Source organism: Vidua chalybeata, chromosome 1 (assembly GCF_026979565.1).
Source record: "Vidua chalybeata isolate OUT-0048 chromosome 1, bVidCha1 merged haplotype, whole genome shotgun sequence".
Lineage (NCBI taxonomy): Eukaryota > Metazoa > Chordata > Aves > Passeriformes > Viduidae > Vidua > Vidua chalybeata.
In genome coordinates, this window is record NC_071530.1 from 69983175 (window position 1) to 70010874 (window position 27700).

Genomic DNA, 27700 nt, shown 5'->3' on the forward strand with positions numbered 1-27700 from the left:
CAGGTTTGGTTTGAAGGGACCTCTTGAGATCATCTGCTGGACTCTGCTCAAAGCAGAGCAACTTCAAAGATAATCCAATGTCTTGGTAAAAGCATTTTATCTGGAATAATTTGGCTATTCAAATATTATTCTGGCCAAGCACCGCCAGAAATCTTCACAGAAAACTGAACTGTAGAGTTATACTGTACTATGTTTCCACATTGAAACAGAATGGCAAAGACATTTTGCTTATTTTAGCAAAAGTGAAGCTCGTTATCTCTCTAAATTGTGTTTGATGCAATTAGTTTGTATGGAATTAGTGGGAGGATTTGTTTTATTTGGGGTTTTGGTTTGTTTTTTGTTTGTTTAGTCTCTGGCAGTAATAGGACTGTGGAAATATAAAGCCTAAATAAAGAATTAGTTCCAGTGAATTTGTCACTACAGCACATGATAGTATGGGGTATGTACAATAGAGTCAGATGTAACTAGAGAAAGCACATGAAAATGTCTCCAAAGTTCTTCACTTTTGGATGCCAAAGCTGCACTTTCCTATGGAAAAGTATCTCCAATTCTTCAGCCTCAGAGAGATTTTGTTTTTAGTAGCATAACAGATCAAACTTTTAAGTATTTTGTTAAAGGCATACAGGTGAAAATTACACATGTATGTGTCTTAAGGTAGAATATGTGACTAGCAACCAGTCACTGTTGACTTTATAAGACTTGTAAAAATACAAAAAAAATCAGTTGTAGAACACATAGTTCAGAAGTGGAGCATATTATTTATTAATTAATTGTAATTAATTGAATACCATAGAAATATCTCTACCTATCGAACTACTGAGTTTTAATTATAAAGAGAACACACAAGGTACAGCACAAAAGGACACTGAAATCTGTCCCATGCTAAATTCCCCATGAATTCACCTGGTACTACTGTTTGTCAGGGCACAGAGGACATGAAGGGACCAACCTAGTCCTGTTAAAGTAACAAAAATGAGAGAAAACATTAAATCAAACAGATATCTCTGAATTACTAGGTATATTCATCTTTTCCACCCTAGGCAAATGCCTCCTATCTTGCCTCATCTGCAGTCAGCTACACTGGATTAAGCAGAATCCTGAGGTTTAAACAGAGAAAGCACTCTTCACATTAGAGAGGTAATTTGAAAAGGCATTTAATTACTGCAGCCATCCAAACAGCAGTGAGGTAAAATGTGCTTTTAAAGGGGGAGAAAAGCAACAACCCAAAGCCTCCAAACATGTGACTGAGTCAAGTCTATAGCAGCTGAGAGCTGTTTGAGACTTTCTTGTTTCATTCCTTTAGACTTTCTGGCATTTTTACTGCCTGTTATCCCAGTGGCAATATGTAAGCATGCAAATAGGTTAAATTGAGAATGGGGGCAAAACAGGGGCCACACAGAAAGGAGCAGAAGTGTAGTAACTGATAAATATCAGTAATTTTCTAATAAGCTAAAAGTTTCTAGAAGTTTATAAGTAAGAAATAAACTGCCAAGACAATATTCTGATGGAAAGTCTAAAGGGAAGTCTAATATTAGTAAGAGCAAGCATTCAAAAATTGGTGCTTTAAGCTACTCTACCCTGCTAATTTGAAAAAAATGAATATACATTATGGCTTCTAAAATTTTCTTCTTGTTTTTTGTGCTTTCAGGTGTTATTCCATAACCCCACGGGCAAGAATCTGCCCCTCTTATCTTCCAAATGGCAATTCAGATTTTCATGAAAACATTTGGCTCCAGTGCTGAGGTTTTAAGAAAAACAAGAAAATCCAAACACTCTCTGAACTACTGAGAAAAATCTTAAAAAGCTGAAAATTATAGGGTTTGGTTAAAAATGTCTCTCCTTTAGAACCAGGTCTTACCATCAATCTCACAAATTTTTATGCAGGAAGGACAGACCAGTTTCCTGTCAAAATTACAGGATTTGGACGTATTGCTTTGCAAAGGTGAACCAGCTAGATTATTCACCATGGTTGTGTTTATTTACTTGCACAGCTAATGAAATTAAGGAAAATTATTTTGTAAACATAAGCAAGTTTGGAATGCCTGAAAGTGGGCCTTTTGCCAAAATAATAATAATAATAATAATAATAATAATAGCAAAGCATTAAATAAACCCCGACCACATGGGAAGAATTTTTGTTCTCACTGACTTCATGGGTCCCAGCTTTTTACTCTTATCTGAGTTCACTGACAGCGAGCAGAAAGCTATTTTCACTATTCTCCTCAAGTCAATATCGGAAACATAGCCTCAGTTTCTTTAAGCAGAAGTTGTCATGTATCTCTCAGTCAAACACTGCCAGGCCCATGGTAAAAACACAAGTAAGGCAGTCACTGGAAAATATCCATTAGGTGTCATCAGAGCTGCCTGGAACCTTATCTCAAAATAACACTAAGCTCCCAAAGCTATCAAAAACTAGATAAAAGCAGAGAGGATCCCACAAAAGATTTTCAGATAGATTCTCGGAACCCTTGCACATAAAACCAACCAAAACACCTTTCCCAATTTTCCACAGGAAATAGATAAAAGGCGCAGTGAAACAGCCAGCAGTCCAGCAGGCTCAGCAGCTTTCCCAGGAATGCCAAAGACCGAGGTGCAAGTGCCTGTGGCATTTGATTGAGACTAGAGGATAGAACCTCTGCCTTTGTGATATGCAGTGACAGTGAGGAGCACAAACACCAGCTCATTAATCAAGCCAGAGCCTGATAAGCATTGGCCTCTTTTGCATACTGATTATAATTCTTATTCTTGTCAAGACTGATAGGCACAACCCACCAACACCTTTCCCTTTTGATGAAAGAACACATCAGATTAGTTTCTCATCCAACCATCCAGAAAACACCTACATGATAGGAGATGTGAAAAGATAGAGAACTGTAGGCAAGCCCCCAGCTTGGAAAGCTTTTGCTAATTGGCTTTGGGAAAAAGCACAACACATTTAGAAAAAGCCATGGGAACCACCAGGTTGTTCAGCAGATGAAGCTGAAGGAGAGTCTTCCCTCACATGGAGCAACTGCAGTGGGCCTTGCTGAATTAACATGACCCTAAACCTAAGTGACTGCCAAGCTGGGAACCAGTTTAACAGCACCAGCACCTCGAAGTTCAAATAGAAGGGATGCAATAGCAAGGGTCACTGCAGGAACAGGCTTGTAAGGGACTGGTAAGGTTTATTAAACACCACTCATCACTCTTCGTTTTGCACAATTGTGGGAAAAGAAGATTTTATAGCAGAGTGATCCAGTCTACATCAGAATTCAAATGTGCAAGACAAGTCCTGTCTCTTGGAAAAAAATCATCCTGTAGCTGTGAGAGAAACCACATTTGCTTCTTTGGCAAAATACTGGTGACTCTCCTCCCACACAGAAGTCAGACAGGACTCCTATTTAACTGAAGATGCCAAGAATGTATAACTCTCTCTCTCTCTCTGTATATATATATATATGTAGGTATAAAAAATATATATATATATGTATGTCACTGTTCTACTACATTCTTTCTGAAGGCACCTCTAACATTACATGTGCACAACCACTTGTAACAGCGCCACACTTGTGCTTTTAGATTAAGAAGCCCAGCTCCTGACAGACACATGTATGGGAATGCACTACCTGAAACACACAATCCAAACTAAGATTGAGGGCCAGAAAAAATATGCCCTACGTATCTGGATAAACTGTAGAGAAAGCAATCAGATTTATTAAAAAAACCCACAACGATATTTCAGAAGCTACACAGAGTTTGCTGAGACGATACTCACTTCAGATTTCATTAGAGGACACAGGATATTTTCAGTAACAAGCGAACAGTTATCTCTTTTTCTTCACAACTAATCCTACACAAATTAAAATAAAGACATTCTACTATATCCAAGAAATTTTACTCGGTTGTTAATTAACAATACAAGAATAAAGTTAAAATCTTGTTTTATAAAGAAGAAATTATTATCATTTTCATTATACTACAGGAGGTGAGTTGTAGGGTTTTTTTTTCTTTTTGTTACCTGCTGCCCTGTCAGGCCTTATTATTTTCACAAAGATCTGACAATCGTGGGGTCATATTTGTTGGCTGCTTATGGCAACATTCAAAAGGGGCACTATATATCACCGAAACAGCTCACAAACTGGCTAGTCACATTATTTATTATGAGCCACACATGTGACAAACTATTTAACTCAGTGACTCCTAATAAGTCAAAGAGCAAGCAATTAGCTAACGCAGTATGAGGGCTGCTCGTGGCAATTTATAGATGCTCTCAAGCTGCCACAGCACTTCAAAGTGCCATTAGGGGGGGAACCCCTTAATGACTCACTTGATATGACAAGCAGTACACAGCACACACGGCAGCGATGGAATTGGCAGCCAATTCTGTTACTTGAAGCTTCTTCCCCTTTCCCCAACAGCTGTTTACGTGTTTGCAGTTTGCACTTCTCTCCTGCAAGTTGTTCGTGCTGGAAATGTGGAGATGGAGGCACTGTGTTCCTTTGCAACAGAGCAAGAGCTGTTCAAGGCTGCTCTGTGGGTATGTCCTCAGGTCTACAGGAAACTCAGAGAGCTCTATGGCTGGGAGAGACACTGCAGGTAAAATCTGCTGGTTGCACATAATTTTCAGCTCACTACTGGAATGGACTGAACATCACAGAAGTTGGGATCCTTTTCCAGTTAGCTGGGATTACTTTTTGTAATAATTATGCTTTACAGTAAACCAAAAAAGGACATTTGTAGGACATCTGAACAAGACGGCCTCCAGATCTTCCAACTTAACCATTCTGTGAAAGTAAAAATTATCACTTTGGATTGACTTCAAAACTGGGAAAGATCCAAGATTTAGAGCTCAAACCAGTTTCTCAAGCTTAGTCCTCGGCTTTCTGTATTGAATTACAGTAAGTGGTCATTATCTTGCATTTTCTTCTTTGCACCTCACTTAAAAACTATATGCTCTTTCTATTGAGTCCCCTCTTGTACTTCTAGTGGCACTCAGTTAACCAGCTTCCCAGCTGGAGGCACCTTGGTGAGTTATGGATAAAGGCTGAATCAAAGATCTCATAGGATAAATCTATTCTAGAGGCTCCTGTTCATATAAACACGGTGACAGTGTATAAGTAGTGTAGGAATTAAAAATAATCTGGCAGCATCAAGCTAAAAAAATATGATGATGATTAGCAGATACTCCATGTTGGAGAGTGGGAAGGTAAGGAGAGGTGAAAAAGGGAATTCAGGAAGGGGGCAATGAAATTATTACTTTGCAGAAACCCCAGGTGATATAAAAAAAAGTTGGAGAGGAGAAAGATACAGCTTGAAGTCACTGTTACCCTAAATATTGTACCTACAATGATGAGAGCATGACAAAGCCGTGCCTGGTGAAAGACAATAATTATTCCATGGGAAAGAATGGCTGACTGTGAGAAAACACAACATGCTGCCACAGTTGGATGTGACTGTCCTATTTCAGGGGGTAAAAAAAGCAGATGTCAGACCTGCTTTCTAAAGCAGTCACTCCAAGCCATCCAAGCAAAGCCTCCCCCACACGAGACATGTAGCAGGAGCAATTAAACCTCCCTCTGCCACACACATTCCTTTTAAAAACGCAAAGCGTCATTGACTGTGCTTTAGCATTCCTCAGCAGCCACAGCTGTATTATAGCAACTCTGTTATTTCAGATAGCTTGAGGGGAAAGTACCTGCACAGAGGAGTGTTAACCTCTGCCTTTAATTGCATGGTGACATCATCCATGAGATTTAACTTGTACTTTTGACAGAACATCAGCCTTTCAGTGCAAAAGCTTAATTTAGTATACCATGCAAAAGTGTTGAAATCCTCTTCATACAGAAATGAACAAAGTATTTAACAGGGACAATGCAACTCTAAAAACATAAGGAAACGTTTTATCTATCAGAAAAGTTTTATATTTCCAAACTCCCGAATTTGCATATTGACAGGAGTACTTTGATGAATAAAGTAGCACAAGAATGTGTATTTGTGTTTTCCAGTGACTTGGGAAGAAAAAGCAACACATTTAAATTTTCATATAATAATAACAAACTGTAAATTATATGAAGGGGTGATTGGTTTTGGTTGTGTTTTTGTTTTTTTGGCCAATGTTTACTAGAATCCTTAACTACCTGACATTTCGTCATTCTTTTGGCATGTTGTCTTTTTGTTTTTTTTTTTTTTTTTTTTTTTTTTTTTTTTAATTTTGGTATCAATTAGTCTTTGTCAGGGTTTGCTTTTCATCCCATGCATCTATGCCACACTGCTGGGCTTTTCAGAAGCTACAAAGTAGAACTATCTGTACACTGTAATGAAGATCATTTTACTGCATTAATGTAATAACTCATCAATCAAATTTCAGATATGCAGGTATTAGTTATTTTTTTATTCTAACTTACAAAAATTGTTATACTCTGAGGGAAAAGTATTTCTAGACAAACCATGTTTGGGTAGGGGGGAGGCTCCAGCTTATATTAGGCAGTAGAACGGCTAAGTAGAAAATAGGTAAGAGAGTGTTTGTCGAAGTGGCACTTTTAGAACTGATGAGTTGTCAATTTGACTGTCTGGCCAAAAGCCACTGGTGGCAGAATATGGATTTCATATGCTGCAGGACATGAACAGAGTTGTGAGTTTTGTTGTCACTCTGGGGATCTTTGGTGCTTTCCTTAGAACTATTCCTCCCAGGGTCATGAGATTGCAGAGGCTTCTCAGCTTTCTTTTTAAAATAAATAAAAATAAAACAAAAAATTATGAAAGTCTATCTAGTTTCAAGGGAAAATTTAGAAGCGTAACTTGAAAATTCCCTGAAAGTGCCAAAACCCAAAAAGGCAAATAAATCAACACTTATTCTTTTTAGGTTAAATAAATCATGAGGCTTTGTTTTAATCTTCTCATTTTGAAGATCCACTTCACTTTCCACTTATTTATTTATTTAAACACTGGGGAAGAAGCCATGGTGAATGTAACAAATCATAATATGGTGGGTAACCTCATACTCCTCACAGGTACTTTTCATCAGGACAACAATTTCCAGTGAGAGTCACAAAATTTAGTCATATTTTAAAATACCTTCTCTTGAATCATCATGACTGCTTTTTCCCAATATCTGATCTCCTAGTAATCAAGGAAAACAAACAGCCTCCTTTTGCAATCCATTTCTAATCTGTGGAGAAAAGGACTAATAGTACAATGGTTCCTATTCAGTAACAGTCAAAATATTATTCAAACACTAAGCACTAAGGCAGAAATCCTTCAGGCTCTCCTGTTTTCTGACAAAGAGCCCCAACTTTGGCAAATGCATGTAAAGTGCATTTCTGAGGTGAGCAAAGTTAACCTCTGAACTTTGCCTTTAAGATGCTCATACTTTAAAAGCAAAACACAGTAATTATAGAAAAGTGAGCTGAAAACCCCAGGATTTGAAGGGAAGGATAGATGGCCACATCCAGGTAGAAGAGATGATATTCTACATAGATAATCACTACATTCTTACTTTACCCTTTATATTTTGCCACTTCTATTTTGCAGACACAAGATTATGTCCATGGCGATTTATTAGCACCTGTAACACAGGTTTATCCTCTGAACTAATGTTTAGGGTACGGATTAAAACTTGTCACTAAATGAGACTGGCTGAAGCCTTTTAGCCGAGGTGCAGGGCTCAGGTTTTCAGTGGTGATAGCCTTGGCTGTGGGATTTGCAATTGGCAGCTAAAAGCCACTGGAATTAGAGAAAATTAAGTTTTCTTGCCTTAAGTTTGGTGGAGTCTTAATCTTCTGAAATAAGCTTTCAACAGATGTTATAAGGGCATATTTCCCAATTAACATGAATAAGAAGAGCTTAAGGTCTCCTCTGTGCAATTAAGATGTTCCATTTTGCCAGTGCTTTAAGCAGAATCACTTGCTGTAGTCATGAGCTCTTCCTCATGGACCAAGTGCCTACATCTTCCACCTTTGGAAGCACAGAACAAGCCTTTCAGACACATCTATAGCCTTTCTCTGTCCTATCAAAACTTTTTACCCTCTCTCAAATGCAATTAGTTCTTCTTTACTTATTTTCTTTCCTCTGACCTGGATTTTTTTGCTAAAGTAAATTTCTTCCTTCCCCCACTTCACCACATCTTTTATCCCATTTTCCCTCAGGCATGTTTTAAAAAATGGCTGGTTCTGACTGCTAACAACATCTCACAAATCCTCATCCATTTGTTCCTTCTCAGCTCCATTATTCAGTTCAGATTGAGTCTTCATCTTTCAGTAACTCTGGATATTCTTCGCTCCACACGTTCCTGAAATGCAATGTCTTTATTTAATGCCTACTGATCTCCTTTCCACACTGCTATATTTCTTAGCCTGTCTCAGATTACCACACTGGTATGCTCACTGGATATTTGTCATAGCAAGATGCTATGTGCATAAAGAACACACATTATCTTGAAGATCAGGGTAAAAAGACACAAAAGGCATGTGGAAAGCATTGTTAAATTATGTTAAGGAGAGTATCTGGTCAAATTCACAGCACATTCAACTTCCTGAATGAATCCTGAGAACATCAAAATCCTTAGCACTACCTGAGAAGTAATTCTTCTGCATTGCAGTGATAGACAGCAATTCAGCAAATTAAAGAAGCAAAATATTAGCCACTCTGCTAACACAGACAGCTTTCAGGCCAAACAAGGTCTGTGGTTAGGCAAATGGCCCACATTTGAATGGGTCAGCTAACTTCTAGCTAAATGCATCATAGAGCCATGTTCTCTTCTCTTCTCTCTCCCATCAGATATGGCTGCTTTACTACCTTCCTCTAAATATTTCAGGATAGTCAGCTCAGAAATCATTAGCTCTGCTACCTCAATGCTGTGCAGAAGCCAGTCAGCCTAAACTACAGGAGAATAATATTGAGTGCCTGCACAGGAGTTTATTGGCCCAGATAGTGCAGAATCTGCATCTCATTTGTGAGGAGAATTCTTGGTGAATGCAGCTGTCTGCTGTCAGAAGAACATCCTGCTTACCAGAAGTCATTGCTGAAATGCAATGCAACACAGAGTAATCTGGGGTTCACATGGGTGTTGCACACAAGCTTGTAGAGAACATGGCAAGAAGTTGCTAAAAAACTTCCAAGTGTTTTGTTCTAGCCCAGCCAGAACAACAACTGCCCGAAATCAAAACACACAGAAATCACCAACAAAGTTAGAAGGCAAACAGAACCCATGTGCAACACTCCTGCATTGTTAGGTTTTGGGTTTTTTTCTTCTTCAATGGCTCTGGGTAGAAGGGAGAATATTATCTTCATAAGAAATCCTGCCAGGTCAAACTGAAATGTGAGGATTCATATTACACCGTATGATCAAGAGCATCTGCTTTCATCTCAGACACAGCAGGGACGAGGCAAGAATCATCATTCAAGATTTGAAAAAAAGAATCAGCAGCAAGTGTTGGCACAGCGAGTACTCTAGTGGGAACGGAAACAGAGCAGAACTAGCAAATATGGTTTTGCTTGCTTGCTTTCCTGTTTGCTTTCTTAATAAAAGAATCTGCGGTGTTCGTGTGTGTGTGTCTAAGTGCGTGCATGCAAAATTATGTAAAGCAGAACAGGTTATTTAGAAAGAGGTTATTTAGCTCTATCAGATCAACCCTATTCAAGCACAAGTTTTCAACAATTAATTTTTTTATGTATGGCAAATATGTCCACAAAGAACAGCCAATTTCCCTTATAATGCCTGATCAGCTTCAGCTGTATTTAGAAACCACACAACTGAAAAAAACTAAAGCTAACCTTCCAGAAAACCTTGGGTTTGACTTCTTGTGCTTCAGGACATAAATGAAACTCTAAAACAGGGAAAGAAGAAGAAATTTCCTCCATGACGCATTTATTCCACAACTGCCCACTCCAAGTTTCTTGTCCTTGGTAGGCATGGTGAGCTGGCAGCCCTGGACTGAGGAATGGCTGGGTTGGGCTGCTACAACAAATCCTATATTTAAATGTACAAGTGTTTGTCCCTTCAGTAGTCTGGGTCAGACCTGCTGTACTCAGCAATGCAAAGAAACTTTTAATTTTGCTCTGTCTTTAAAGAACGTGAGCACGCGCATGCGGGTCAGAAGGATTTGTACCACACTTTACAGCATTTTGTGGAGCAGATTAACTAGATTTGTCCCTGTTGAAAGGATTATATAAAGATTAAAACATTCAAAGTAGAGAAAAGCATGTAATACATGAGGGTAATTTACACTAAACCCATTATTAAGGAGATGAACACATTTAATTAAAAAAAGAAAAAGACAGGACAAACCCTGAGTCATGAAGAAGTGAGATGATACCCCTTTAAATAAGGACAGCCTTCAAATAAAGCTGTGGTAGAAGTTATTTCTTCACCAAAGTGGCATTTTTGCCAACAAGACTCTTGGCAGCCTTCAAGGGTCGACACTAGCACAATTGACCAAATATGGTTGGGAATTTGAAAACATTGAAGATATTAGCATTTGTTCCTGAGTCTAACATAACACAGTCCAGTCTTGCCACCAGAGCCTATAACTATTAAGTGATAACTTAAGCATTGGAATGCAAATAATCCACTGGTTCACATTAGAGTCATTTCCATTTGTTGACGTTCCCAGTCCCCTCCAAATCCTGGCAGTACCTTATTTGACTTCTGAGGGGAGCAATCTACAGGAAACATACTAAAAAGAAGTTAAATTACAAGAGCAGAAGTCAGTGGTGGTTTACTTGCAGGGAAGGGAAAAAAAGATGATACATTAAACTACACTGTCCAGAGTTACTTGACCTCAAACTGATTGCTGTTAAATTGCTTGAATTGACGTTAGTCATTTACCTACTGGCAGCTACTCAAGATTTATCTTTACAGGCTACAAGGTTTCATCATTTGTCCTTAAACTCCCTGCCAAATGTTCACTTTCAAAATACTGGTTTAACTGTGAAGTGTGGGGAAGCTTTGCTAAAGCCAGTGAAAAATGAATGCAAGTACAAGATAAAAGACTAAATACTTAAATAATTTGGCACCTCTCCTCTGCAAAGTTAAAAGGATGCTCTGAACACTTAATGGATAAAGTAGGATAGCATAATAACTTTTAAGGAACAGTTTGTGATCTGAAGTCGCCTAACTTAGAAATGTCGTTATAGGCATCTGTGTTGGAAAAATAATAAGGCTCTATAATTTATTAGAATATATTAAACAAAAATTAAATTATGGTGGAGATATGTTTTAGGCTACAGAGATAAGTGCAATTACTTCTCATTTTCAAGAGAAACAAGAAAAGTCACCCCAGGGAAAAATGAAGTCCTCCCACACTTTTAACTACACCTTTATCTAGCACATATATCAGTTTTATGTGTCCACACATCCCAGCAAAGAATTGCAACTTTTAGTTTAAATCTGCATTCAGGGAGATACAAGAAACAGGAAGATAAGCAGCAAAAAAGCGCCCCATGAATAGTGCCCAAAACATGGATTTCAACAGGCTCTGTAGTTGTCATCAGGGTATTTTTTTATTGGGGGGGGGAGGGGGGGGGGAATATAAAATGACAGTGACCTTACTGAAAACCTGTTGTGCTTTCTCCAACATTTTTTTTTTATGGAGAGTGGGCAGCTGCAGGAGGATTCAGCACTTTGCTGGACTGTATCCTGAAGATACACCTGAGAGACCATCAAATTTTTCCTCTAATACTCTTCACAGCTGACTTTATTTCTTTCTTATTGAGGCCAGTAAGTGATGAATACAAAGATAAAATGCAAGTAAAGTGGCAGACACTGACGAAACAACCTCCAAACCAGCCTGAGCTCTCTCTCTCATAATCCAGTCAAGTGGAGCATTAACCAGAGGGACAGCATTAAAGCCCAGCCCACGGCACAGCACCTTAGCTGAACTATGCCTGAAGAGCCCAAAGTTATAAATATCTTCATAGTTTGATATATTTCCTGAGCCAGTGCTCCCTGCAGAGCTTAACAGCTAGGACAGACCTCCATACCTGAAAGAGGTACAAGGGCATATTTTCCAGGACCAACAAAAAAAGTTTTCCCTGAGAAAAACTTCAGTTTTTTCCAGATATGTGCCATATACTAGACACAATTATTTACTATGCTATTCCCCAGAGCACCTGAACCAAAGAAAAACTGAAAATCCTGAAGCTAACACTTAAATATTCAGACACATCAGTCTCTAAAGATGTTCCACTGGATGTTAGAAAGCCAGAGCCTGCCTGGAAAATCTTTGGGCTATGTTTTTCCTCGTAATTTCATTTAAAAGCAAGTTAAAAAAAAAACAAGCATCTTCAAGGGTCTTTGTATTTTCAAGAGACCAGCCTGTTACTCCAAGCACCTCAGTTCCTGAATGCTCCAGCTTCAGATACTGAAAAAGGACTTGATTTCCTGAGCTAAATGATCCTCATATTTTGAACAGGCAGTTTGCACACCAAAATGGCAGCATTCAAGCTGTACAGCACTAATCCCTTTAATTAATACAAATAAAATTTAGGAGATTGTTACATTTATGTTCTGAGTAGAGGAAACTAAGCATATTCCCCTTCTTAAGATCACTGTGCATTAACATCTGTGTTGCCAAAATGTGTCCCATTCCAAGCTCAGCAAAGGGATTGTCACAACTTCAATGAACATCCAATGACTTTAAAAAAAAAAAAAACAAAAAGAAAAAAGTAATTGTGTCTGGATGTCTGTAAAACAACAGAGCTCTTTAGGGCTCAAATACTCTATAAAATTTTTAGTGAATGGGATGCTGAATGAAAAAGCTCAAACGTGAAAGGTTGGTACTTTCCCAATAGTAACATTTCAACAAATTTCAGCTGAGTTTCCAAGTAAGCTGCGAATGCCAGCAATGACTTGGATTCATCTATATCAGGCAGCTCCATCAGATGGCACTATGCAGATGAAACCATAACTTTTGGTGTAGAAATACCATTGCAACATGAAGCCAAAGTATTTGAACAGCATTAAAAAAGAACTCTTAAAAAAAAAAGTGATCTTGAAATGTTTTCACACTTAATAAATAATGCTTCAATAAAAACCCCTAGAGATTTTGTAAAGCTACAATTAAAAAAAATCTAAGCATCCTTAGATTAAGTTAATAGTTTATTGGATCTAATACGAGAAAAATGTTTCTATTTTTTTACACATTTGCAGTTTTACTCAATTTACTGAAGAAGTTCTTGCTCAAGAGTTATTTACTTGAGTAGTACTCAGTCTTTCCCTTCTTTCTCCCTCTCCCCTCAAACTCCTAGAAATTATTTGAAAATGAGAACATCATATTCATTAAAAAGCAGAAAATAACATTCCCATGGAAAAGGTAACTCTGCTTGATGTCTTAATTGAGAGATTAGATTTGAATGCCTCAATAGTCTATGTAAACTTGGTTGTCACAGTCTAAACCAGGCTTCAATTTTAATAAACGATTATTTGCATAACATCCCCCTTTCACTTTGGCATAAAATCAAGTATATGACTTAGTTTCCCATCAAATATACTAATTGGCTTAGTCACATTTATCTTTCTAATCTATGTTAGCGATTATTTTTAAGAAACTTTGCTTAATGCATAAGAAATTGAATCAAGTGGCCACATATATTTGTATACAGACTTTTCAACTGCTTTTCTCATTTCTTTTTGGCTCCAAGATACTATTCAAAACATTTCTAGAATAACAGAACCATCTTTCATAGATAAGAAGAAAGGGTACATGTGCCTCAGGAGAGAGACAGAGAAAAAGAGTATAGCTGTATTTTAATGCCAATATTTTTTCACTTTCTGCCCACAGAATACAACGAATCTTGCATTTCCACTTCCCTCATTTCCCTGCCACATATCACAGCTAGAACAAAATGCTAGCTTCCAAGAAAGAGGGCAAATGGGAAAACAGACATTAATCCCACAGGAAATCTAAATTCTGTTTCTAAAAGCACACTAAAAGGAAAAAGTCTGGAGTTTTATGCAGTTTTAAGATGCAGATTTTTTTAAAAAAATTCAAATATTCTGTATTGAATTCCTGAAATACTTTTGTGGCCAGCACCTTTTATCTCAGGTAATTTAAGGGCCCTGTAATAGAAACTCAAGTTATTCAAGGACAAAAGCTATGCAAAATGACATTAACAAAATTAAAAGAGCAATAAAAGATAACCACGGCTGTGGCGAAGTATATAAAGCCACAAATTTAGGATATAAAACATGTAGCTACCTCTTTGCTTTAAAAAAAAAAATTCAGAAAATTGGTTAAGAATCTTCTTTTTGCACCAGTGTTTTAAAAAGAAGTGAGGTTTCAGTTTAATATTGTTTTATTCTATCCTCACACTGCCTCTTTCAGGATGTTTTGCAGTGTGCTACAAAAATCTTTAATTAAAAAAGCAAAAAATATCAAACTATTTCTTACAGCTGAAATGTTGTTTCTGGATCAAAATATCACTAGGATTCAACAAAGCATTGCACAATGCATTTTTTACTGAGAAAAGTTCATTGGAAAACCCATTTCAGAAGCACCAGAGGTGAAGCAGTCTGCTCATTTCCTTGGGCATGTGAAAAAGAGGAAGAAAAGATGCTGAGAGAAAGAAACCAAAAACTCAGCTGGCAAGATCCATGACAAGCAGCTGAAAGAGGGACCTTGGGATAACTGTGTCGTCATCAGCATCTAACATTTTTTTTAAACAAGGTCTCACATTTTTTTCTCCATGATAAATAGCTGTTTCCAGAGGCCCCCTCGCACTCCTCCCTCAGTCCCTACACAGCAGCCTTATTCCATGTGTCTGCTATATTCTACTTTCTCATGTAGTATTTTCTTATCCTGTTCTCTTTGCACTCCCTCCCACTTTCCATGTCTATTTAAATGTGTCATGTCCTCATGCTACTCAGTCTGGCTGCATGAAAAAAAGAAAGGACTTGCCATGGTCTCCTTCAGGTGTACCTCCAGAATTGGGACTGTGATCTTGGTCTGGATCTGAGAGAACAGGCAATGCATAAAATAAAACATCTATTTCATGATCTAAAAGGTTTGCTCAATCAGTAACTGCTTCTCAGACAGTCATGCTTCAGAAACAACTCAGTAGTAGGTAGATTGCACTGAGAGCTTGTTGAGTGACAAGGAGATCTCTAAAACATCTGGGAACATAATTGGATGATGAGCACTTTTGAAAAGCTGTCCTCAGTGCTTTTACCTCCCTGAAAAAGTGCAGACTATCTGTGCATAATTTTAAAGCTGCTGATTCCCACAGTGCAGTTGTACGGGTCAGCTTCTCAAAGCCGACGCAAGTGAGCAAGTAGCGTGAGTCAGCTGTTCCCAAGTGTCAATTGCCCCAGCACTTTTGCAGCAACATGCTAGATGTCCATATCATTGAGATTACATGGAAAAAACTCTGAGATTATCATACTAGACATTTTTCCTAAATTACATTTCTTCGCTGGTGGAAAGAGTTGCCAAAATCCTTTAATAAAAATAAGAATTAATACAGTACAATAATAATAGCCAGAGCCTCTTCTTCCCAAGTGCAATAACCAGAATAAACAGTTTACCCACATAATAGTCCCCTATGAAACTCAAAAGAAATAAACCTACAGAAATTTTTGAGGTTTTTTTACTTTAACATATCATACATTCCTAGGCTAATTTGTTTAAAGCTAAACACAAGGGACATGGAATTTTATTTTTTAATCCTGCATTATTTTTGACATAGTGATTTAACATGTTATCATCTTTTACCATGAATTTCTACATTTATGACAAGAAAGCTTCTTTTTTCTTTCTTTAAATAAAAAAAAACCCTTATACAAGTGTTCAGCAGTAGACAAAAGCATAAATCCACTTCATTATAAATGTTCATCAACTTAACAGTACAAGATGATAATATTTTTAAAATTCTTTTTTAGCCATATACAGACACTGACATGTAATCGTCATGATCCTGAACTTCAGTTTTCATAGCTGAGACCTTCTATAATGATGATAATGAACATAAGCTTTAGAAAGCAAAGAAGGAAAAAAATGTGCATATGGTGAAGGTAATGATGCATACAGGCATACGTTTGAAGCTATTAGTTAGTTTGTCAGTAGCAGACATCAAGATTTTTCTTTCTCCTCCTTTGGAAATCAAATAACACCTCCTAACTAAAAATATCCAATGGACCAACCAGATTTTCCTTTCAGAGCTGTAATTCTAATCCTACTCATATTTGCAAAGTATTGGGGAAAAAATTCCACCCACATACTCAAAAAAATGTATGAATGTAGCTGAGGATGGTCCTATGAAAAACTGCTTTTCTTCTTCTTCCTGGTGGTGTCTTTGTGACTTTCACTAGCCTTCAAAAACATATATCTTCTCTTACCTTCGCTAAGTTGTAAATTAGTTATTTACAAACTTTAAAAGACTCTTGGTTTTCGATTTTTTTTTCTGAATTCTACTACAAACAATGGAAACAAACCCATTTTCTTAAATAAAATATGGTTCACTGGACAAAGTGTTATGTGGGCAAATAAGTCTCATGATCTGCTCCCTAATTATTGTGATCTATATACAGGATCAAAAAATATTTACATAATCACAGTGTATGCGCATACTTTCTTAGTTGCAAGACCAGACTCTGAGTGTTGCCTATTTTGGAATTCTAGGCTTACCAAAGGGTTTTCATTAACATGTCTGTCTCTATAAACTCCAAGACATGCTAAGGTTTTCTATAAAAGCGCAACAATAAATCCATGCTTAATCAAACCTTTGTTGAGCTGCACACACATGGACTCTGTAAAATACAACTCAGATCTAATGGCAGGACCTCTGTTCATAGCTTCAAGTTCAATGGTGTTTAAGACCTGGAAGTGTTACTATTTTTTACCTTGAGCCATGTAAACATGAACATTTGATGCCTTGGACTTCTTTGATTAGACATGCATTCTCACCACACAGCTGCAAACACTTTTTTTTCCTTCCTACTATTGCTCCCTGATAAAACCAAGACTCAATACTAAACTCAATCCTGGTCTTCCCTGCCAGTTCACCTCCAGCTGCCTGTACAGAGTTTCACACTAAGCCCCTTGTTTATATCAGTGCTGCAATTAAGCCCAGGCCAAGAAGGGAAGTCCCTCAGAGGGTAGCAGAAGTGCAAGGCTAAGAATTGATTTTCAACTTCTGCAACGTAGTCCATACACATCCTTTCAACCCTAGGGAAAAAAAAATCCTCAGCCAGATCGCCTCACAATACCACATTTTTTTGTGTTTGTACAGGTTTTGTTCTTTGGTTTGGTTGTTTTTTATTTTGCTTTCACTGGCCATTCTGGGGGCATTTTTCACAAGTTGAATCCTGTTTCCAAATTGGCCAGTGAAAAGTTTTAGCCATGTTGAAATCGTTTCCAGGGCTAAATTGGGAAACCTGAGGCAGCTGGGCAATCTTACAGCTGGCTGAACTGTGGCTTGCAATAAAAGGCAGTGTGAATAAGGTATATTGAAGCTAAATTGGATTCCTGTGAAGGGCCATTTATTCTGAAGGGGGGCATGGGGGGAGGCATTAATGAACAGAAATTAAATTAGCTGAACCAGGCTTTTAAAAATATACTGAAAAATACCTGACCCGCTATGAACCTTTTAACAAAGCAGGAACTTTGGGCTAGCAGGACCAGTTCAGCTCAGCTTTATTTCCCTGCCAAAGGTGCAGATGTCAGAGGATGTACAACTACTCCACCTGATAAAAAGCCAGGCTTATAGATGAGGCAGGTTTTATTTGTGTAACCTAAAGTCAATGCAGGACAAAGTCACTGCTATGGGAAATCCAGTGTAAAACAATATGCAGCCCAAATACAGAGGTCATTTCAGATGATGAAAATATTTAATTAATTAATCAGGAGATGCCTAGGGAAAAATAAATGTGCCCTTTCAACTTTCTTGCCAATATTCTCTTCACTGTAATACAAAGAAATCGTGGACTACCCTATTTTGGAGAGATTACTGATTAACTTTGTAAATAATAATATCATAATTAACTATAATTAATTTTACTTACACTCTCTAGTCTGGGACCTTTTGAAATGGAAGAAATGCTACAATTACAAAGTGGCTGATTTCAGAACTGGGATACTAGTCTTTGTGAGAATTTGGTTTATTTGTGTGGGTTTTTTTTGGTTTTTTTTTGTGTGTTTTTTTTTTTTTTTTTTTTTTTGTTTTGTTTTGTTTTGTTTTGTTTTGTTTTGTTTTGGGACAGATGGTATGTTGTTTGTTTGGTTATGTTTTGGTTTTTTTTCCCAGTTCTTATTGAATGAAATAGCAAAACTGCATATTCCTGAAAAGCTGAAGCTACTTCACTAATATAATTAAATCTGCTATAAAAGCCACTTGGCTTTCACACTTTTCCTTTGAATTGTATTCCACATTACATCTAAATTTTCTTTCTATTACAAGGGCTAGTACTGTTTTCGGAATCCTGCAAATTTGTACACATGCCTCCAGAATAACAGTACTTGTAATTAGCTATAATAATGCCTACTGATGTGACACTTTACATCTTAACAACCATTGCTAGTAAGCTTAGCTTTTTAACCACCTGTGTAAAGCACCCAGACTGTGTCCATTTTACAGACATGAACACCAAGAATGAAGGCTGAATTATATCTTGCTCAGACATTCCTTACACCTGATCTGCAGCACTCCCTTTGGTGGCCACAGCATTTTTAAAGTAGAGAAATTCTCCTGAAAAATATGCTCAGGAATCAGATGTTCTCAGTCACATCTGTTGAGGCAAATTTCCAGAGAAACCAGTATTTTTTGCCATTTTTGCCCAAGTGTGAGAGCTCTTTAGGGTGGGGCAATGGTTTGCCAGTTTCTCCTCTCTTCTTGCCAAGAGGTGCCACTTTCCTCCTCCTCCCCACCCCTGCCCCTTCCAGCTGTGAGTCATAATATTATGAACTTGATGATGGGAGAAATCAAATTTTCCATCACTCCACAGTAATCTTTACTTTGGTATTATTCATCATCCTCCCAACCCAAGTTCCAGCCACAGGACAGTCTGTTTCTACAAAGCCAGTCTCAACAGAGATACCTACAGTATATCTGGAAATAGAAACATAATTTTTGTGTCTGTTTAGTGACATCTTTCCTGGTATACTAGTTGAAAATTTATTGGGGGCACAGGGAGTGAGTGAGCTGCAGTCATCGCGAGCCATATCAGCAGCTCAGCAAACTCCCTGCAAGTTGGTATCACATCAGATATTAAAATGCCTTAAGTATGGAATGGATTCTCTATAGATATTGCAGCAGGCTGTAAGCTGGAATTGTAATTTAATCAAATAAATTAGGTCATACTATGCATACAAAACACATTGCAGTTAAGAATAGGCAAAACTTAAAATGTCTTCATTTTATTTTGTTTCTCAATGGAAATGTATCATTTACGCGTTGAGTTATTGCTTGAGTTTTAACTGTGGGCAGGAAGGAAAAAGAAAATGATTTCTTAGGGTCTCTGCAGACACTTACATTTGTTGTATTGATTGGCTCCTATGGTCACGGTTACCTGCCTGAAGGTGGCAATAAGTGCTTCTAAACTTTACACCTCCCCCTACCTCCAATTCAGTTTTGAAGTTTTCACACACATTTCCTAGAAGAACAGAACATTCCAGACAAGCTTTTGTATATCTGTGGATCACCTGATTGAAACTTTTCCATACCTAGCTCTCAATTGAATATGTCTGGGAAGAGGCTACCAGGCATTTTTCTTTGCATTCTGAAGAGTACAGACCCCTGTTCTGAGATGAGAAGGATGCAGCTGAGAAGAAAGCCTTTCCCCAGGACAGCTCTGTGTGATCCTCCAGACTTTGTGGCTATAGCATCCTAAGTGAACCCCTAGTCAGTTTAAATGCATCACAGTGCAAAAAGCCCAAACAGACACACAGCATGTTTCTTCCCAACAGGTTTTCCGTGTAGATCAGGTGTTGTGAGGGCTGTGGGACTGAAAGCTCAGCTGCATGACTGTATCAGTTTGCACTGGGAATTTGCAGTAACTACTACTGTAGTTTCTCCATGTTTTCATGATGTGAATTTCAAATTTTCTTTCCCTGAGTAAAATCCTGTTAAAAGAAAGGGAATTCATAGTAACTTGAGCCAAATACATTTTTTTTCCAAAACTGGAACCTCCATATGCAGGCCCATCAGTGTGTGCCGTGGCCCAAAGAACAGTGGAGAAATGTTTGGTCTGGCCCACTTTTCTGGTTTTTGGAAAGGACTGCACTGCTTTCCAACAGAGAATAGTTAAGTCAGTAAGTTTTATGCAGCAAGGAACCCCTATCCGGTGACTTGTTGACTGAGTAACTGCCAGATCTTCTGTGCCAATGGTAAATTAGTGTTTCATTCTAACTACTTTCGATCATAAAAAAAAATAAAAAACAAAAAAAAAAAAACAAAACAAAAAAAAAAAAAAAAAAACAAAACAAAACAAAAACAATTACTACACAACAAGCATATAGAGGGTCAACATTTCCACAGCCCTGCAAACCAGACCAAAACTGCTGAACAAATCTAAAACACAGAAAGGAGACTTTCCTGGCATCACAGAGACCTCTGAGCAGCATCACTGTCCTCTCCTGGAAGACACACGGTGCCTGGAGGGAGGGAGGGAAGGGAGGAGAAGTAGTCCATACCTGATACCTGTATCACCTGCCTACTGGAAAGGAGTCCAGGGGCCCAAAGCAGCCTGGGAGTAGTGCAGACTGCAGCCAGCCTGAAAGCACCACTGCAAACAGAAAGATGCTGTTACCTCTTCTTTATGAGACCACAGGGCAAATTCTGGGCACAGCCTTGATTGTATATTGAACACTAACTACATATGCTAATAACTTACATGTTGAAAAATTACGTGTTGCAAACAGAATAGGAACTCACACTAAATTCTGAATATAACTTTACACTGGGGCTCCAAAATCGCGTGTCAAAAAGTGAGTGGGGTATTTTTATCTTTTTTTCCTATTTTTTGTGTTAGGTTAAAAATGCAAGGAAACTTTCCCTGGTAATGGAAGTACCAAGGGACTCCTAATAATAATGATATGAACAGGCAACATAATGTAAAAATTCTGAAACACATTTAAAAAGCCAAGTTACTAAATTGAAACAAAGTTAACAGATTTACTTGTATATTTTTCTAATCCCTACATGTTTCATTATTTCACCCATGATAATTTTCATCACTTCTCTGTTTTGAAAGGAATTTTTTTATATAAAATGCATTACAATCAAATGAAATGCATTGACATGCTTCTCTTTCTCCATCTGAATTACCTTCTCTAAGCTATTGCTAAATTTCTCCTAGTAAAAACATTATTACAAGGAAGGGACTCCTCACCACCCACTCAGCTCCCAGAAGCTAAGGGAAAAAACTCAAAGATATTGTTTTTCTAATTTGACACTGATACTCTTTGGACCTAAAAAAAATGTTCCAGGTCTAGCGTGCATTTTAAATGGATTTATAAAGAATTAGCTCAAAGAATACCAAGAGCTAACTTCAAGCTTATACTAATTTTTTAAAACATGGCATATAGGACAAATAAGTAATTACTTTTTTCTATCCTTCCCAACTTTGACATTTAAAATGCTCTTCTTTTTAAGGAAATAAGTGTTCTAGGACTATGGAGTAACCTCATTTCTACATCTTTTAATATATATCATACTTACTATAGCATTCTGATGTTAGAAATGAGAACAATCAATGAAAAGACCTCAGTCAACTTGATTTGAAGCAGGAACTTCAAATTTTTTTTTCTTTCTTCCCTCCAGCTAATGATGAATTATTATATTAAAATAATATATTCCAACTTCAAAGAAAAGCTAGTTGTTATAAAACACAGACATTCAGAATTAAGTTTGAAAAGATTTGACCTTTTGCACACAAAAACTAACACCTACATGAATGAAGTACTGTAGTAAGTGATGATATATGATGGATCATTTAAAATGTGTGTATGGAACGATGCACATTTTTTAAGGCAGGGGCAGATGGTGGTTACAGCACCTCCAACATTTTCCAATTACTTTGTTTTTTCAAAATATATCCAGACCATAAAAATATTAGAAGAGTCCCTGAACTTTAATAGAAGCAGTACTTTTCAAATATAAAAAAAACCCTTTAAAATATATTTCAGTTCAAACTGATGTTCAAAAACACAATCCATAATAATTCAGACAATCCCCTTCACTCTCTCTTACAGAGTTTAAGAGGTTGCAAAGGAAGAGAGAATAATGAGGGGTTAGAACCAGAGCTGTATCCCGACATGTTGGATAGAAATTTAACCCTATCTTCTTTAATAGGATTTATGCACTGAATACAAAAAGTTGCTCCACCCTGATCTGCTTTGAAGGCTTAGTCACGTGCAGGATTTTGGCTTTTGCCCAAACTCTAACAAAAATGTAAGAAATTGGAGACTGAAGATAACATGAAATCCACTACCTCCACAAAGAGCTTAAAAGTAAAATGGGGAAAACAAATACAACACTATTAACACTTTTATATAATGAAATTAATATTTTTTTCAATCTTTATCCAGTTAGATAAAATTACAAGATGAGATTTCAACAAAATGCACACTGGGCTGACAATGGAGCACATGTTCAAAACAAAAATCAAATAAGAAATACACTGGAATTGGACCCCAGTGTGAAGTGAAACAAAAGTTCCCTAACACAGCTCCTTTCCAAGTTAGGCTGTAAACCAGGAACACATGGAGAGAAGAAAAGGCTGTTTGTATTGTTCCAGGAAACTGGACCAAGGATTATTCCATAATTGCATTAAGCAAATACAGTATAATATCTTACACAGTGAAAAGTTCAGAGACACCATAGGCCAAGTGATTGACTGATCACATTACACTGAAGTCCTGTAAGCCATTAATTCCTTAATTACAACAGTTATAAGCATTTGACACCAATACCATTGTGTTCAATGGCAAGGATATGGAGAAACAGCATCATGAGATATTTTCATATGCACATTATCAAGCTAATGCCCCATCATGCACATATTTAGGATGTTCATGATTTTATGAGTTGTACATAATAAAGTTTGAAGCAAAGATAAAAGATAGCCTTTAAACACTCTTACTGACCTGAGAGAACTGAGACACACACACACACACTGTGGTTTCAAGATGAACGTAAGCTACACCAAGCAATTTCCATACTGTAGGCACTACATACACCTTCCAAAAATCACATTATTACTACCCTTCCTGGCAAAAAAAAAACCAAAAAAAACCAAAAAAAAACCACCAACCAAAAACAAAACAACAAAAAAAAAAAAAAAAAAAAAACACCTCAGGCGAAGTCTTCCCATGGGTTTTCAAGTCAACAGGAATAGCTGGGCTTAATGTCACCGAGACTCTGATGAGAGAATGAGAAGAGTTTGTTTCTGCTTTCAGTTCTGCAAAATTCTTCCTCAGAGGCTGTAACAGAAGTCAGTAATGTGTGTCCCGAGAAGTTTGGCCTCGGTATGCCCAGGACAAGGCCAGCTACCATGTCTTTACACAGAACTAACTGCCTAAAGACTGCAGGGGAGATGGGAAGAAGTACTGTACTACTATAACATCAAGCAGATACAGCTTGATCTAAAGTTCCAGCTGCTTTCAGAGTCCCACCAGACAAAGTAGCTGCACAGTACACACAACTTCCTTGTCTGTCTGTCTTCCTCACAGAGACACACCATCCAGGCTAATTCAAGCAGGATATGGAAACTGTCCACCTATAGGTTAGTGGCTCTGCATCTACCTTACTCTAGAGAGCTGTGCAGCCATCATAAATTAGCATAATTCTACTGCTTTGAATGAGATTGACTTCCATAAACTGGATTTCCAGTTCTCAAACTGGATTGCCAGTTCTCAAAGGAAGGAAGAAAAGATTTATTTCCAAAAGTGCCAAGGACAATCCCCCCAGCACCCCTGACAGCCAGGAGGCACTCCTTGTGCTGTTCATCTGGGCTCAGCATTGGGAGGTTCAAAGTTCAGCATTACTTCTCATACTAGAAAGCTGTTGTCTTTTCCTCTGTACTGCTCATCTGTCTAGTTCTGCAAGTATGAAATAAAGAACATCCCTGGCTGCCTCCCAAAGGGGTCTCAGCCTTCCCAGCAGGAAGGATGGTGACTGTGATGAGAGGGCCTCCTTTACAGGGAGGGCGAAGATGAGGAAAAGGGGGGATGGGATCTCAGAAGAATGGACAGGGATGGTAGGGACCACCCAGGAGATAAAGAAAACATGGGTTGAGGGGAAAGCTGGGGAAGCTCCTGAGCATGTACAGTAGCTAATTGTTAAATTTTAACCATTTAGCCTTTAAAATCTTTTTTCCTCCCTTTCCTTTACATTCACACAGAGCAAAGGCATAGTTCGTGTTCAGAAGTAACAGCTTGCAAAGACATTTAAAACCAAAGCAGACTTTTAATTTTAGCAGAGCTTTCTCAGTATTTTCTAATCCTGGCTCAAAGGTTGAACTTTGTTAAAATTTGTTACAAACAAGAATCTTAAGAAGTTCCCAGACTTTGATGGACTTTGCTAAATTTAAACCTACAGTTAAATTTTATAGGAAGTTACAGACTAAAAATGATACAGCCATGAGGAGAGACCATAGCAGAGCTTGTTGTACTTGTTTCTCTCTTGTAAAGCTCTGCAGGATGGGTGTCACAAAACCTAACTCCCTGTGCAAGCCCTAAATTTCTCTTCTCCGGTGTTTTCTGGTCCAGACTTTCCCACACACAGTAATGCATTCCCAAACATGACTTTACAGCAGCCCCTGAGAGCAGAAAGGAACTGGAGCACTGGGGCCAGCCTGGCAGCCTGAAAGCCAACCATTGTTCCCAGAGGCAAGCAGCCCCACAAGGCACACTGACTCCCTGTCTCCAGAGAGAACCCAGGCACAGGGCTTCTCTCCACTGCCCAATAGGCTGGGGCACAGACACACTGTAATTTGGTGTTAATTGGGTCAACCCCCTACTTTAATTAAAATGAAACTCCAGACCTTTCCCGTTCTACCTCCAGTTACATTTTATTATTGCTTAACTAAACCAAATGTACTGTGGTGGTGGTTCCTTCACTTCCTTCACTGAACAAGTCCTCCACAAGGAGTTTCCCCTTCTCCCTTCTTGCTCTGACAGCATACTGTCAGGGCTCACACTACCCCTGGGTCCAGGGGCTCCATTTCGATCCAGATCTTGCCTGAGCTGTGCTGCAGGCATACCTTGGCCCTGTCCTGTTCTCTGATATACTGGTTCATTTACTGTCTCTCCTGGATAGTCTCCAGTCTCTTCTGTTGCTCCTGGATGAGCTCCAAACTTGATTCATCACCTTGCCTTGCCTGGGGCTGCTGATGAGACCTTGCTGCTTTCACCCCTCTCAGCCCATCCAGCTCAGATACTGCAGGGCTGTGTCCTGGTTGATGAGGGCGCTGCTTGTGCTGGGGTCACTGTGAGCACACAGCCTGTCGCCCTCATGGTGCAGCTCCATTCCTGCTGCTCCCTGAAACTAACAACCACTGCAACTTGACAGGGACCTTCTCCTCAGCCAACCAGCAATAAAGACTCATGGCATATTTACTCTTATAGCACGTGCAACTAGTGGCAATAATTGAGAGTGAGATCCACGAAGGGTCTGCCATCTAAAACAGGTATGGTGAACACAGCATCTGGGAGCATGGAAGAGACCAGAATTACAATGGAAGTACTATGGAAGCAGGAGGACAGTGTAGGTGAAGCCTGGTGAACCAAATGGACAGCATGTGAAAATCAGGACTGCAGAAAACACAAAGGGGCTGCAGCAAAGTCTTGGGAAATGAGCACGGAGATGGAAGGCGTCTCAAATAATGCTGAGAGCTTCCTTAGAGACAGGACCATGCATGAGGCAACATAGCATAATCTGTCCTTTGGTGACCTATGGAGGAGTGTGTACCCACCCAGCATTGCAAGTTTCTCTGAGGCACAATGACTCAGCAGAGGAAAGCATCAGGTTCAGTAGGTTTTTCCTCACTGCACAGGAGGAGGGACTGCTGAAGAGTAAGACCTGTTACTTGCTAGCCATCTAACATATGTCTCACAGCCAAGGCTTGCCACGGTTCTGCTTTGCCAAAGTGACATGAACATGTATCTACCATGTGCAGAAAGGACGAGCCACAGAGGCAGCAGGATTGTGAAGCCTGACACCAAACTTCCCTCAAGCCCTGGCTTTCATCAGACCTTCTTGGGGCCTTAACAAGGAACTGATATACTCCTGGCTCACATTCTGCAGAAATAAGACATTAATCCATGCCTCTTGTCCAGCTCCTTATCTCCTGCTTTTCTGCCTGTTTTGCAAGGTGACACTCATTCAATCTGAGCAGAGGGGAGACTAGAAAAGATGTCATGCCTCCAAGAAGATATATAAGTAAAAGAATACACAAATCTATCACATACACGTGCATAGAAATGTCCCATACTTAGGAATATCCAGGGCATCAAAACTGACTGCTGCATAAACTGTGACTCACTACATCAGACTGAAGAGCAGCGCTGCTCAGCAGACCTCTCCTGCCATCCCAGAAACACTCACCCAGGTCTATGAAAATTTAACACTGCATCTCATCATAGCATGTGTATGCACTCCTTACTCACATGCAGCAAATTCAAAGAAAATGAAACCAATTATGACATTTAATGTTAAACTAATCTTATTCAGGAAATAATTTAATTCAATACAAACAATGAGGTACTATTCTTTTAATTCCTTTTTTCCCCCAGGAAATTGCATTTCTATGCCTGCAAAATAGAGTGAGAATAACCATATATTGTGTCCCACAACTGATCTGCAATACTCCTTAAGTGCTTGTCTTTTTTAAAGGAGGTCATTCCATGCACACTGTTCAATTAAATCACTGTACCTCTGGAACCAAAGTTGGAGTTTTGCAAAAGCCATAATGTAAGCTATGTAAGTTAAATGTATTTTATATATTTATATTTAAATATACTGAATTTAGAAACATGCATATTTCCATATCTGTCACTATCAGAGCCACAGGAATCTTCAGCTAAACTATTTTAGTAAAGATGAGTTTCAGGAATTTAATGTAAAACAGGCACAGAGCAAGCTCAGTCACTGGGCAGGCCACATATATATATATATATATATATATGTATTTGACCATAAAAAGTGCAAAAGTTCACTCACTGTGTTAGTTTTATCCCACTCCTGATTAATGCTGAACATTTTAACAATTATGTTCTCTGCGGCTATTAGAGATCTACACATGCAGGCTTTGTAATTTTTTTCAGGAGTGTTCTAGCATAGAGCTCGTCTTGTTTTCCGCCAACATAGATGCTATAAAATCATGCTTGATTCAGTTTACTCCTTTCCTCCCCTCCCCTCCCTTCTTCCCTTTTCCTCAGCCTTATCCTCCTCCACGTTCTTGGGTGGGCAGATTCATGGGGAGACTTGGTTTTTAGCATAGCCACCACCAGGCAGTTTGTTACTCTCCTGAAGCACATCTGGGCTTTATATCAGGCCTTTAATTAATCCTCAGTGAAAGCCAAGCTATGACATTTTGACTGGGCAGGCTCCAGTTTTGGACAGGTCTTGATTTATTGCGACTGAGTCTCAACCTACTTTGATTTATTTCAGCTTTGGGGAGGAGGGCAAGAACTGAACAGAAAAAGCACTGTTGGATGCAGAACATGTGATGCACGTAAAGGACCTCCAGAGTACTGTGGACCAAATGACAAACAGCTCAGACAATTTACAA

General features: G+C 38.5%; 1 protein-coding gene and 1 long non-coding RNA gene across 2 annotated transcripts in view; one reads left to right on the forward strand and one right to left on the reverse strand.

The window, feature by feature from the left end:
- GMDS (GDP-mannose 4,6-dehydratase) overlaps positions 1 to 27700 on the reverse strand; it is a 407972-nt gene that overhangs the window by 183483 nt on the left and 196789 nt on the right. The window lies entirely within an intron of this gene.
- LOC128792102 (uncharacterized) lies at positions 25512 to 27652 on the forward strand. The gene is made up of 3 exons (XR_008432309.1): positions 25512 to 25597; positions 26703 to 26889; positions 27580 to 27652. It is a non-coding gene; the product is annotated as an uncharacterized LOC128792102 (long non-coding RNA).